This window comes from Spermophilus citellus, assembly GCF_964194105.1.
Source record: "Spermophilus citellus genome assembly, chromosome: 15".
In the NCBI taxonomy this organism is placed as follows: domain Eukaryota; kingdom Metazoa; phylum Chordata; class Mammalia; order Rodentia; family Sciuridae; genus Spermophilus; species Spermophilus citellus.
In genome coordinates, this window is record NC_138195.1 from 69,060,335 (window position 1) to 69,073,543 (window position 13,209).

The window sequence follows — 13,209 nt, forward strand, 5'->3', positions numbered from 1 at the left end:
CTCAGATCACTCCTGAGCTCAGCATTTATTTAGATCTGATCTTAAACTATCATCAGACATCTGAGGAAAACCATTATCACAAAATACAATTATTAAAAAGAGAAAGAGGGGCTGGAATGTAGCTCAATGGTAGAGAGTATGCTCAACACGCATCAAGCCCTGTGTTCAATCCCCACACTCACACACACAGGCACATACACTGAGAGAATTAAATTTGCGGGTCTGAGAGAGTAGCTCGGTAGTAGAATGTTTGCCTAGTATGTGCTAGGCCTTGAAAGAAAAAAAAAACTTAGAAGATAGGGCAAATAAGCCAGGCATGTTGGTGCTAGCCTGTAATCTCAGCAACTCTAGAGGCCGAGGCAGGAGAATCATGAGTTCAAGACCAGCCTGGGCTACTGAGCAAAACCCCATCTCAAAATGAAAAAACAAAATGGGTTGGGGATGTAGCTCAGTGGAAGAGCACTCCTGGGTTCAGTCTCCTGTGTGGCAAAAAAAATTATGATAAAAATAATACAACAAATTTACAGATAGAACAAAACAAAATTACCAATATTACATTCAGAGAAGTAACAGAAGATATTACAATCATGAAATGAACAGAATGCTGCATTTCAACAAAGTAACGTTCAGAGAACAAAATAAAAAGGAACTTATGAAAACAATAATTTAAAAATTCAGCTTTTGATTAAGTGTTTACTGTCAGGAAATCTCCCAGAAAGTTGAGCAAATAGTCAGAGGGATCTGGGCACGGTGGCACATATCTATAATCCCAGCTATTTGAGAGGCTGAGGAAGGAGGATCACAAGTTCTAAGCCAGGCTCAGCAATTTAGTAAAGCCCTAATCTAAGCATCTTAGTGAGACCCTGTCTCAAAACAAAAAACAAAAACCCTGGGGATGTGGCTCAATGGTTAAGCATCCTGGGTTCAATCCCTGGTACCAAAAAAAAAAGAAAAAGAAAAAGAAAACAAAAAAAAAAGAAAAAGAAAGAAAGAAAGAAAGAAGAAAAAGAAAAGGTCACAGGTAAAAGATTAGAAAAATAATAGTCCAAAAGATCCCCCAATATTTAATATCAGAAGAAAGAAGAAACTAGAGGGAAAAATCAATGAAATAATCCAAGAAAATTACAAAACTAAAGGACATGAATTGAAGGACCGAAAGGGTCCACCAAGTGTTTAGCACATATGAGTGAAAACAGACCCACAATAAAGTATATTATTGTGGAAATTCACACCATTGGAGGGGAGTGCAGAGGGGTAAGGGGTTGTTCTATAAAATTCCTGAGAAAACACATGTGATTTAGAGATTATTAAGATTTCTTGAAAGCTAAAAGGAAACAGAGCAATGTTTCCTAAATTCTGAAGAAAAATTATTTTCCAAGCAAGAATTCTAGATCCAGACAAAGAAGTCAACAAAATTTTCAGATACTCAAGGTCTCAAATTGTTCCCGTACACCTTCTTTTTTCAAAAACTTGGAAGTGGTATTCCTACAAAATAAGTCAATAACCACGAGAGGGCATGGGATACAGGAAACTAGCATCCCAACTCAGGGGTGAAGGCAATCCCTGTGACAGTGATAGAGATCCCCAGAGAACAGTTTGCCCCCATTGAAGAGGACATTCAGTAGATATTGAGGCAGTAGGATTCAAGAACTAGTTGTTCTGAGCACTGTTGTCACCAGAATTTCCTCTGTCCTTGCACCATCTTTTAACCTGAAGACAGTACACAGGTGAGCCTGGCTCAGATCTTGTCTATTCTTATTTTGCCCTGATAATATAGGGACCAGATTCTAGCCATTCCATTCCATGCCAATTAGCGGGGTCAGCTAGAGATATTCATTTCACCCTACAGAAGTCTTCTTTGATTTTATTTGGGGATTAGAGGGAGTCTGTGGATACCCAGAAAGAAGCCATGCAAAGCAGTCTACTCCCTATACTTATATATCTACTGAACATACAATTCTTATCCCAATCTATAGAAACACTAGATCGCCTGGTTCTAGTACCCTCAGCTTCAACTCCGCTATGAGCTTGCCCACTGACATCTCCAAGATAGTTCAGGTAAAATCTGCAGTTAAACTATGACCCAGATCCTAGCTAGTCACCTTACCTCCTCCTAGGAGACTTTATCTTTTTTCTTTTTGTACTGGGGAACACAGGGGTGCTTTACCACTGAGTTACATTTCCAGTCCTTTAAATTTTTTTTTTTTATCTTAGAGTCTCCCGAAGTTGCTTAGGGCCTTGCTAAATTACTGAGACTGGCCTTGAACTTGCAATCCTCCTGTCTCAGCCTCCTGAGTCGCTGGAAACTATTGTCCTTTATTTCCACAACTAGTTTTGTGTTTCCTACTTAAGTTTTCCCATGAAACTAAGCTACAGGGTGTTTAGGGAGGCACACATAGGTTGTGCCTAAGGGGAAAAAAATAAGGAAATAGTTGACACAATAATATCTAGGGGAAAGTGAAAGGAAGACATAACAATGGGGGAATGAGACTGCTAAGTCCCAACAATGTTTTATCTCTTTGCTTCGGTGGTGAGTTCATAAGTTTTTATGTTTGTTGTTGTTGCTGTCATTGTTAAAACTGAGCATATGTTTTATACACTCCTTTCTGAGTATTTACTTCACATACACACAGCAACTATACAGAAGGAAAAGTCTGTAATTCTAACACCTAGTAATGAATGAATGTTAACATTTCCTTTCATCTTTTTCTTTTTTTTTCTTTTTTTTTATTGGTTGTTCAAAACATTACAAAGCTCATGACATATCATCTTCCATACATTTGATTCAAGTGGGTTATGAACTCCCATTTTTTACCCCAAATACAAGTTGCAGAATCACATCGGTTACACATCCACATTTTTGTATAATACCATGTTAATGACTGTTGTATTTTGCTACCTTTCCTATCCCCTACTATCCCCCCTCCCCTTCCCTCTCATTTTCCCTCTCTACCCCATCTGCTGTTGTTTAATTCTCTTTTTCTGTGCAGTTTATAGAACTGAGGTCAAACTGTGCATTCGTTTTTGATATACTTATTTTTTGAGAGACTGTTTAACATAAGCATCTTTTATTGAATTCTTCGCATATTTATCATTTAGGAATCCTGTAAGATTCCATTGATCGTTTCTTCCTTCTTTCTCTTTAAGTTTTTTGAGACAGGGTCTTGCTACATTGCCCTGGCTGATTTCAAACTTAGGGGTTCAAGTGATCCTCCTGCCTCAGCATACTGAATAGTTGGGACTGCAGCACATGCCACCACATTTAGCTGACTGCATTGAAATTTTCCCTGTTTCAAAGGGCATAACTCTTGAGAATAGCATGGACTGAATCTTTGTGCTGATAGAAGCTTTTATCTGAAGATGCTTGTGAAATAATTCAGAATGTCCTCCAACCACCCATCACCTGTCCAAACCCCATCTTCCTTCAAGGTCCACTCAAACCCCATCTCCTCTATAACCACCTACCCTGGCCACCTTCAGAAAAAACTTCTTCAGCAGGTCAGCGGGGGCAGTAAAATTATGGCATTTGCAGGTGAATGGATGGAGTTGGAGAATATCATGATAAGTAAAGTAAGCCAATCCCCAAACCAAAGGCCGAATGTTCTCTCTGATAAGTGGATGCTGATCCATAAGGAGGGAAGTGGGGGGGACTTTGATTGAACAAAGGGGAGGGAGAGCTGGGGAGGGAGCATAGGGGCCAGAAAGATGGTGGAATGAGATGAACATCATTACCCTAGGTACATGTATGACTCCACATGTGGTGCCATGCTACATTGTGTACAACCAGAGAAATGAAAAGTTGTGCTGCAATTATGTACGATGAATCAAAATTAATTAATAAAAAAACTTTTTCAGGCTTACAGAGCACGTGCTCTCTCTATTTTACATTTATTTAGTTAGTTAGTTGGTTAGTTAGTTAGTTATTACCAGAGACTGAACCCAGGAACACTAAACCACTGAACCACATCTCCAGCCCAATCTTTCTCTCTTTCTTTGTCTCTTTCTTTTCTTTCTCTTTCTTTCTTTCTTTCTTTTTTCTTTCTTTCTTTCTTTCTTTTTTTTTTTTTTTGAGATGAGGTCTTGCTAAGTTGCTCAGAGCCTCACTAAGTTGCTGAAGCTGGCTTTGAACTTGAAATCCTCCTGCCTCAGCCTCCCAAAAGGCTGGGATTATAGATGTGCACCACTTTGTCTAGCTTATTATGCCTCTATTTAGAGCTATGTGTGTTCATTTCTTTCCTATGCTAAAGTTCTTAGGGAAAGAGATTTGTCTCTAAAGAACCTAAAAAATTCCAAGTTCTCCATAAGTAATAGGTAAATAAATTTGAAAGACTACTTTTTAACTTTTCGCTTTAATATTCTTCATTACAAATAGTTTGTCTGTATGACTAAGTCACATCAGGCTTTTATCCAAATTGAAGGTTCTCAAATGAAAACACCCAATCTGTGCATAATTGACACATTCAGAAATTGAAATCCTGACCACCCCTGCTATTCCTGAGAATAGATTTGACATCATTTTAATGGATGGTCTTAGGAATGTTTGAGCTATAAAAATAATGTGTATTGAGGGCCTACAGTCTGCCAAGAAGTTCACATGCATCTCTACTTTAATTCTCACAATAACACTATGAATTAAAAATTATGTAATTTCCTTACTTCACAGCTAAGGAAAACTAAGTCACTTGCCCAGAGACAATCAGGTTGCATATGGAATTAGAATTCCAACCCAGATGTGCCTGATTCTTATATTGTTCACTTTTTTGAGCGAGCCTGCATCCTCAGAAACAAAAATAAAAAACCTAAGTGTTGACCTCCAACTCTCAGCAAAACTAATTTTTCATCAAATAGCTAACACTTGTGAGTATACATATTTATTGATACATACCAAAGAACATTAATTAATATTTGAGGAGAAATAGTAAAGAAGTCCATAATTTTTCCTCCTAACAAATATTGTCATTTTAGAGTACTCTCCTCCAGTCTTTCTCTATATGTAACTTTAAAGAGAAAAAAGAATATGTGTGCATGTGTGTAAGGTGTAAGTAGAAGAGTCTGCTCAGTGGTAAGGTAAAGACATATGTAGCACCAAAGACAAACTTCAGCTATTCCACAGCTTGGCCTGGGGCTCATCTTGCATCATTTGGAAACCTGAAAATATAACAAAGATTAAAGTGCCGTTAACAAGGAGCTGATTTCCTGTACACTCAAAAATAACTTGCCTGTAGCGGGAGACTCATGGATGAGAAGAGGGGGCAGAAGTTAATAGCATCGGCTTATGCCCCGAGTGTCTTATGTTATGTCTACAACTGCTGAGTGTGTAGCAAAGAGTAAAATGTAATTTACTAGGAAATGTCAACCTTTAGCTGTATTCAAATGTCAACCTTTAAGTCTTAAACGTGCAGTTATTGGAAGTCTATTTTTCTGGGAAAGACACCTGGCAAACATTTCTCCTTTCTCCCTTCTCTGCTTCCTTTCTCTCCTTCTTCTTCTCCTACTCTCCCTCCTTCTCTCCTTTTCTGCATGTGTATGTGAATTCTGTCCTTACTGACTAATGCATGTGACTACTGTATGTTTGACACTCCAGCTGTTTATACATCCTTGAATTTCTCAAACAGAGGCCATCTCAGTGACTGCAGCAAATTCCCTGATTCACCCTTCAGATCTTCAAATCCACTCATCTCCAAAAGAAACAGAAATTTTTAGAGTCATTCTTTGTACTGGCTAAAGGAACTGGTGACAGAAATCTTCTCTATCTTGATGAATAGTGCCTCCTACATGCAGTTGTAGCTCAATGAACATTTGTTGATTGACCGCTTGATTGATGAATGGTATGTACTTTAGAACTTGTATCTTTTTCTCAAAGCCATATGCTGGAGTTCTTTCCTACTATAGACACTGAGTCTCATCATGCCCCATCTTCCTCCAGGGAGATGGATGCATGCAGTAGGCCCACCAGGTAAAGTGGAGGTTGAAATAAACTTGGGAGGACTTTATGTAAGCATAACTTATGCTGTGCATGAGGATACATATACAAACTTCCTTAGCCATTCACTCACCAAAATTGAGAGCCTACTGTGTACAGCAGTCTCTGACATGTTCTAAGAACACAGCAGTAAACTGGACAAGGTCATTGCCACCCCAACCTTAATAGCCTAGGAATGGATGTTGAGTGCCTTACAATGTAATGGATATTTTTATACACAATAATCTCATTTAAATATTAGAACAATGATCCAGAGAAATGGGTCCCATTTTATGAAAGATAAAACTAAAGCAGATAAAGTTAAATAGTTTAAACAAATGGCAAGTAAGTTGTTCTTGGTAGACATAGAGTCTAGAGTCTGTCTGGCTCCAAAAGCATGTAATAACTATGCACATTATATAGCAATATAGTTTACAAAGTACTTTTATCATATATTACCTTACTCCAGCTATAAGTGTGTGAAATAGGCATTACTATACTAGTTGTACTGAAAACCAAACTCAAACAACACACCTGCTCAAGTCACAAAGTTCTTCAGTGATAGAAACAGAATTGAAACCCAGATATGACTCTAAGCCCTACTCCCTTTTCACCTTTCACTCTACATTTTCACTAAACTCTGAATTCCACAGACAGACCCACCTGCTTTGTATGAGTGTGATCTAAGTCCCCATGAAGACACCTGGGAGGCAAGGCAAACAGTGATGCTAGAGTTAGAGGCTTATGCCAGGTGAAAATTTATTAGAGCCGTGTTTACTCTGCACTGTCAATTATAATCACTTGCTTAATCTAGGACTAGCAAATTCATATTGGGTGTGTCTTGCACATTTCTTAACATTTGGCACAAGCCCTATTTTGCTTAGCACCTTAACATTGTAGTGATACTTATCAAAGTGTCTAACTAGTTACCTTTTACACTAGAAAAGACAGGTCCCCAATTAATATTCTAAACACTCTTCCTCCCTTCCGATAAGATGCCTATGCTTTTTGGTAAAGGCACAAACATCAAATCAGAACTTTGTCAAGGAAAGTTTGGTGGATATCAGGATTACTTAAAATTGGTAGAGATGAGAAAAGACATTGGTGAAAATTCTTAAGGGTAGTGATCACTTTATTCATTTATTTTTTCTTTCTTTTTTTGTACCAGGAAATGAATCCAAGGTTGCTTAACCACTGAGTCCCATCCCCAGCCCTTTTTTATGTTTTATTTTGAGACAGAGTCTCACTAAATCTTTAAGGCCTCTCTAAGTTGCTAAGGTTGGCTTCAAATTTGCAATCCCCATGCCTCAACCTCCTGAATTGCTAGAATTAGAGGCATGTGCCCAGTTTATTCATTTTTTTATCCTTCATAATTTAAGGGACAAGCTGGGTCAATTACAAGCAGTTACTCACTGAGTGAATGAATGAATGAATGAATAAAATCCCCAAATGTGCCAACTCAGAAAGACCTTAGAACCCAGAAGCACCTGAGAGTGCAAAAGAAGTCAATACTTAGAGTATGGAGAGAAATTACATATGTGGCTTGCCACTGACCACATGGTTATGTCCCTAACTCACCGTCAGCAAGTGTGAGGATTAAACTTGACATTTCAGTAAAGTGGACTACCTCTGCCACTAACAATGTGGTAGTCAACAAGTTTCCCTTCTTATGTACAAATATAGATGAGGATAGGGGACCAGTTAATTTCTGAAGCTTCTTGCAGTACCATGGAACACTTCACCACGATGCCCTATTCCAGCTTTCTTTACTGGTATTCTTGCATGCTCCACCCTGCTGCACCTACCAAGTTCATGTATACCACTTCCAAGCAGTCTCAGCAGAAGAGCTTCTGTCCAGAATCCCTGCTTCCCCACTCCATTGCCCAGCTCTTAAGGGGGTCTTCTTTCTTTCATCATCCAAGCAGCCCATTCAAATGCAGATGCTAATTTGTGAAGTCAAGATGCAGTAATTCTCATATTTTGAGTGAATTTATAATTTTGAATGCCTTCTGAATGTAAGCAACTAGCCCAGGACTATTAGTAGTATTTGTGCCTTTATTACCAATAAAAACCAAACTCAAACAACACACCTGCTCCAGTCACAAAGTTCCTCAGTTATAGAAACAGATTTGAAACCCAGATATGACTCTAAGCCCTACTCCCTTTCTATTCTTCACTCTACATTTTCACTAAACTCTGAATTCCATACACAGACCCACCTGCTTTGTGTGAGTGTGATTATTGCTGCTACAGATACCTCAAAATTCCATTTACACTCCCCATATTTTGAAATTATGGTTGTTAGATCTACCACCAGATCTTGCTTCTATCCTGAAAAGGGAGTCTATAGCCCTCACCAAACTGCCAAAGGGGTCTTTGGTGAGTGTGTACATACATGTGTGAGCATGCATGCACAGTTTAAAAGCCACTGTTCTCGACAAAATGAGTATGCCAAAGAATAAACAAAAAAAAAAAATTCCAGCACCCTTCTGCTTCCTGTTTTCTCTTTCTTGTCCCATCCCAAAAGCACCCTTTCTGCCTGTTGGTGATTCACCCCTTCCCCAAGAATTGCTGAATTTTCAGGGCTAAAGACGGAGTTAGGGGGCTGGGGATGTGGCTCAAGCGGTAGCGCGCTCGCCTGGCATGCGTGCGACCCGGTTCGATCCTCAGCACCACATACCAACAAAGATGTTGTGTCCGCTGAGAACTAAAAAATAAATAAAAATATTTTTTAAAAAAAGACGGAGTTATCTCCCTAGTAAACTGTGTCCTGAAAGTAACCTCGGCAAGGGTTAAGAGAATCTGGGTTCTCCTGCTTTCCTTGACCTGGAGAACTTGTGCCTTTATTTTACCAGTCAAACTGAGTCACCCTTCAAAATCCACTTTTTGATATGAACACTGATTTGAGGGGTTAAGAAAACCACACTCCAGATGACCAGAAACTTCCTGGAATAGGTCGCTCAATATTCATCAGAAATAGAAACTGAGAGAGGTGAACTAGAACTGCCCACTCTGTTGAGAGCCAACACCATCATCCTTACTTGATTTCATATTAATAGAGCGGCCTGAGAGTAAATAGGTTGGGCATATCCTTTCGGAAAGAGAAGCAAAAGAAGCAAGGGCATGCAAGCTGGCCAAATGCCTGCCCTAGGTCACAGGGTACTTGGGCGGTGCTCACCAACTACAAGCCTTGCGCTTTATAGATGCCTAAGCTGCTGCACTATCCAATTTACAAATGAGGAAGGAGCCTGGAACACAGGCATCCTGGTCCCAGCGCAGGGGCAGGGGGAGGGTGTGGGCACCATCTACACTGCCTGCTCCCTGCTAAGAGTTTATCTAGGCATCCACAGCCGGAAAGGAATCAGCATTCCTGGGTTTGTGACTTAAAGAAAATTAATGACTAGGTCAGACGCGACCTGAGGACTCCCCACCCTTGCAGTACTGACAGGGGGCAAGATTTCTAGGCTAGGGCGAATGCCCCACCTCTGACTTTGGCTAAGACTGGGATTTCTTAGAAGGTTGGGGGGCCAATCAGCGGCCATAAATCTTAGAGACCCTTCACCGATTTACAAGGAGTTCGCGAGGGCTGCTCTTGTCCCTTTCGCGGTCTATTTACAACACCAAAATCTCCGTGTTAATGGACCTGGGATAATGGTGTTTACTTGACCGCGATAAAGCGCTCAGCTTCCTGGGGGAGCGCCTGTAAAATGTTCTGGGGTTAGAAGTGGAAGGGGGCGCCGTGAAAGCCGGCGTTGGATGGGCGGAGGTACCAGGTTCTCTTCCAGGAGGCCCCAGCCCTCCACCCGCTAGGCAGGGTTCAGCAGCCCAGGCCTCACGGGCCAGCAATGTTCCCACATAAATCACCAGCGCCAGAGTCTCGGGAAAAGAGGCATTTTTCATTGCTGGCTGCAGGGCAACTCCAGACAGCGAACGAGAAACAGAAGTTGTCTTTAGATAAACGGTTTACCGGAGCGTGCGTCCTGGCAGTGGGGTCCTCAGAGCTCAGGGCAACCCAGGCCTGGCGCTGTGCTCCTGCCAACAAATCACCTTCAAACTCCCCCCTCCCCCAAGAAACCTCCAGATCCTCAGAAGGATTGGCCCCTCTCCTCCCGCAAGAGGAGTGAGATGGAGCCAAGGGGGAGGAAAAGGAGAATTCAGGATCTGGGACCCTGGAGAAATGGTAGTCAGGAAACTGGAGTCCAAAGCCCACTTCCACCTTTCCCAGCTGTGTGATCTCCAGCAAGTGACTTTACCTCCCTGAGCTTCAAGAATCCATAGTTTAAAACGATAAAAAAAAAAAATACCACTTTTCTACTCTGTGTTTAAAATTAACGTTAAATCAAATGCCACTTATACAGCCTGCAAATCCAAACTTATTAACCAGAGGTCTGTGGATAGGTCTAGGGAGTTCCAAGAAGCCCCTGGAATTGTTGCCATAGGATGCATGTTCCTGTGTTCATTCTTTGGAGGAGAGGGTTCATAGTTTATTGCCAAGATCCCAAACCAGTACTCCAAATCCAAGACGTGGAGCACTACCCACGAGTTCATAGTGCATGGTTAGGGTTCTTGCTCTGCCACTGACTTAACTGTGAGATGGTGTTCAAGTACTGATGTCCTGTTTCCGCTTCTGTAAAAGGAAGGAATAACAGTTCCTAGGATCTTTGAGGAAAGTACACTCACATAACAGTGTTAGGTGTATGACACATAATAAATGCTAACTAAACGTTAGTTATTTTTTCCCCATCAGCTCCTAGCCCTGTAAGCAAAGATGCTTGCCTCCAAAAACAGGGGAAAAAATCAGGCCTAGTCTTTTTCTGCTGCAAGCTGCCAAGATCCGGCAACCTTCCCTCCATTGGCGTTGGGCACCAATGGGCCACCTGCTCTGGCAGCCTTTCCATTGTCTAATCGGTTGCACTAGCCAGATTTTACTCCTGCGTGTGCAAAGGTGTGCGGGTGCGCACCTGGAGCCAGGCGCTACAGGACCTGCCCAATTTCGGGAGCTGCAAACTCCCTTTGAAGGTGGCTCTAACCCAGCCGGCCTCCAGGCGCCTGGGGCACGGCCATAATCCGGATTTGGAGGCCGAAGCACTAAGCCGGCCGCCACCTACAGGGGGGAATCAAAGCGCCCGCCAACGTCGTAGCTCCGGGTCTTGTTTACTTATTGACCTGTGTGCACCCACACTGGACAGCCTAGAGTTTGGTGTCGGCCTTTTGAGAAGAGGGGTAGGGGCCCCGGGGAGCAGCCATCTCCAGCTTCCACCACCACCACCACCACCCTCCCCCCCCCCAGCTTCCTATCGCGAACAGACACGTTTCCTTCCCTTCTAAGGTCAGAGGTCGAGCCCTGGAGCGGTCTGCTCCCCCTTCCCAGGCCCACCCCGCGCGGAGTCCAGGAGCCCCCGTTTCCAGCCGCACCTCTTTCTCCCCTCCCAGCTCGCCATCCATTAGTGTAATCCCCTGTCCAAACACTGCGGCCCGGACAGCCAGACGTTGGTGTAAACAGACCCAGAGGGACAATTCTAACGATATAAATAAAATAACCATTAATAGCGCAAATTGTTCGATGAGCCGGAGACTGAGCACCCGGTACTCCAGCCTCGCTCGGGTTTGTGTACACAGCGTGGACACCACGCATCCGTCAGGTGAACCAGAAATTCTTGTCGCGGCCGAAATCTAAATCCAACGCAGGTGAGGACCCCGCAAGCGCGTCAGCGTTGCCCCTGCTCCTGACACGCGCAGGCAGCGACACGCACGCAGCTTGGGACAGACGCACACACCGAGGTCGCCACGCGGCCGCAACTCAACTTAATGGAACTGCTTGAGCCTGCCCAAAACACAGCCCAACCCGGGTTAACCCCGCTCTTCAAAAACTTCCTCCCAAGGGCGCCACCTGGTCCCATCCGCAGCTTCAGCGCGCACAGGGATCCAGAGCTCACACCCAGAAACGGAAAGTCAGTCTCCACTTGTCCCGGAGTTAATTACAATAAACTAATATTTATTGAGCGTTTATTGTGGCAACCATTGCCTTAAATGCTTCACAGAGGTAATCTCCTTTAAGCCTCAGGCAACCTATGAGGTAGGTTCTTTTAGTATTCCCAGTTCTACAAATTAGAAAAAACGGGGCTCAGAGAGTTTAAGGAATTGTCCGGAAAGCGAGTGGAGACAGGACTTGAACTCATAACTCTGCTCCAAGGAGCGCGTGGTGCATACCTGAGATATAGACACTGGCGGAGGTTCCGACATGCCGGGTTCCCAAGCTTTGATTGCCGGTGGATTGTCCCCACTTCTCCCGAGGGCATGGGCAGAGTGGTGTGAGAGGTAGAGGTAAAGGCAGGAGGGGAGCAACCTCAAAAAGCCCCGTGACCTATTCCCAGAGAGTCCGCTGTGCGGGTCGCGATGCTTGCAGACAATTCTCTGGGCCAAGCCATAGCGTGGGAGCTGCAGACATCCACACACTGGGAAAGGTCTCCCTGGGATCCGCTGACAGTGGACGCCTGGTTTCTGGAATCTGGCTGGGGCAAGATGCTCTCTTCAACCACCCGGGTGTGGAGCGGCTTCTCTGGACTGCAAGTCTTTCACCAACCCGTTTGCTTCCTGATCTTAGACAATAATTTCACTTCTGAAGGCCTAAATTTCCATGGCTCTAAACAACTGGGGGGCAACGATATTTGTCTCATAGGGATGTAGTTGTAACAATCAGAAAAGATGCACATTTGAAATGCTTGGCTAGTGGGAAATGTGTTGTTATAATTAATATTAACTTGACTCTTCAGATGGCAAGGATCAGACTGAAGACAGTGAAGGAGAACCAGGTGGGGAGGAAGGAAGCAGCTGGGGGAAGGCAAAGACCTGGAGGGGTCTTCAGGAGGCTTCACCCACCCTGCGCAGTGTTTATTTTCAGGGCAGACTCCAGTCAATCCTGTCCCTAGAGCACATTCTTCTTGGGTGCTGTGAACCCCTGTCTGGTCCTGGCAGGATGATTTGAAGGAGTGGAGGGCTTCCAGTACAGAGCAGGAATCACAGAAGCAGAGAAAACAGGAGCCTTGGAAGGCAGTCCCAGAGTGGGGCACAGCCTGGTTCCTGGGGAGCTGCTGAGGGGAGGGAGGGGAGGGCAGAGAGGAAGCTGGGTGTGCAAAGCAAGGAATTTTAACAACCTTTGCCTCTCCAATCCTGTTTCCTCCTGGGTGACATGGTTATATTAATAGGGCCAAAGACAAGAGCGGCTGCAAGAAGCAGAAACACTAACA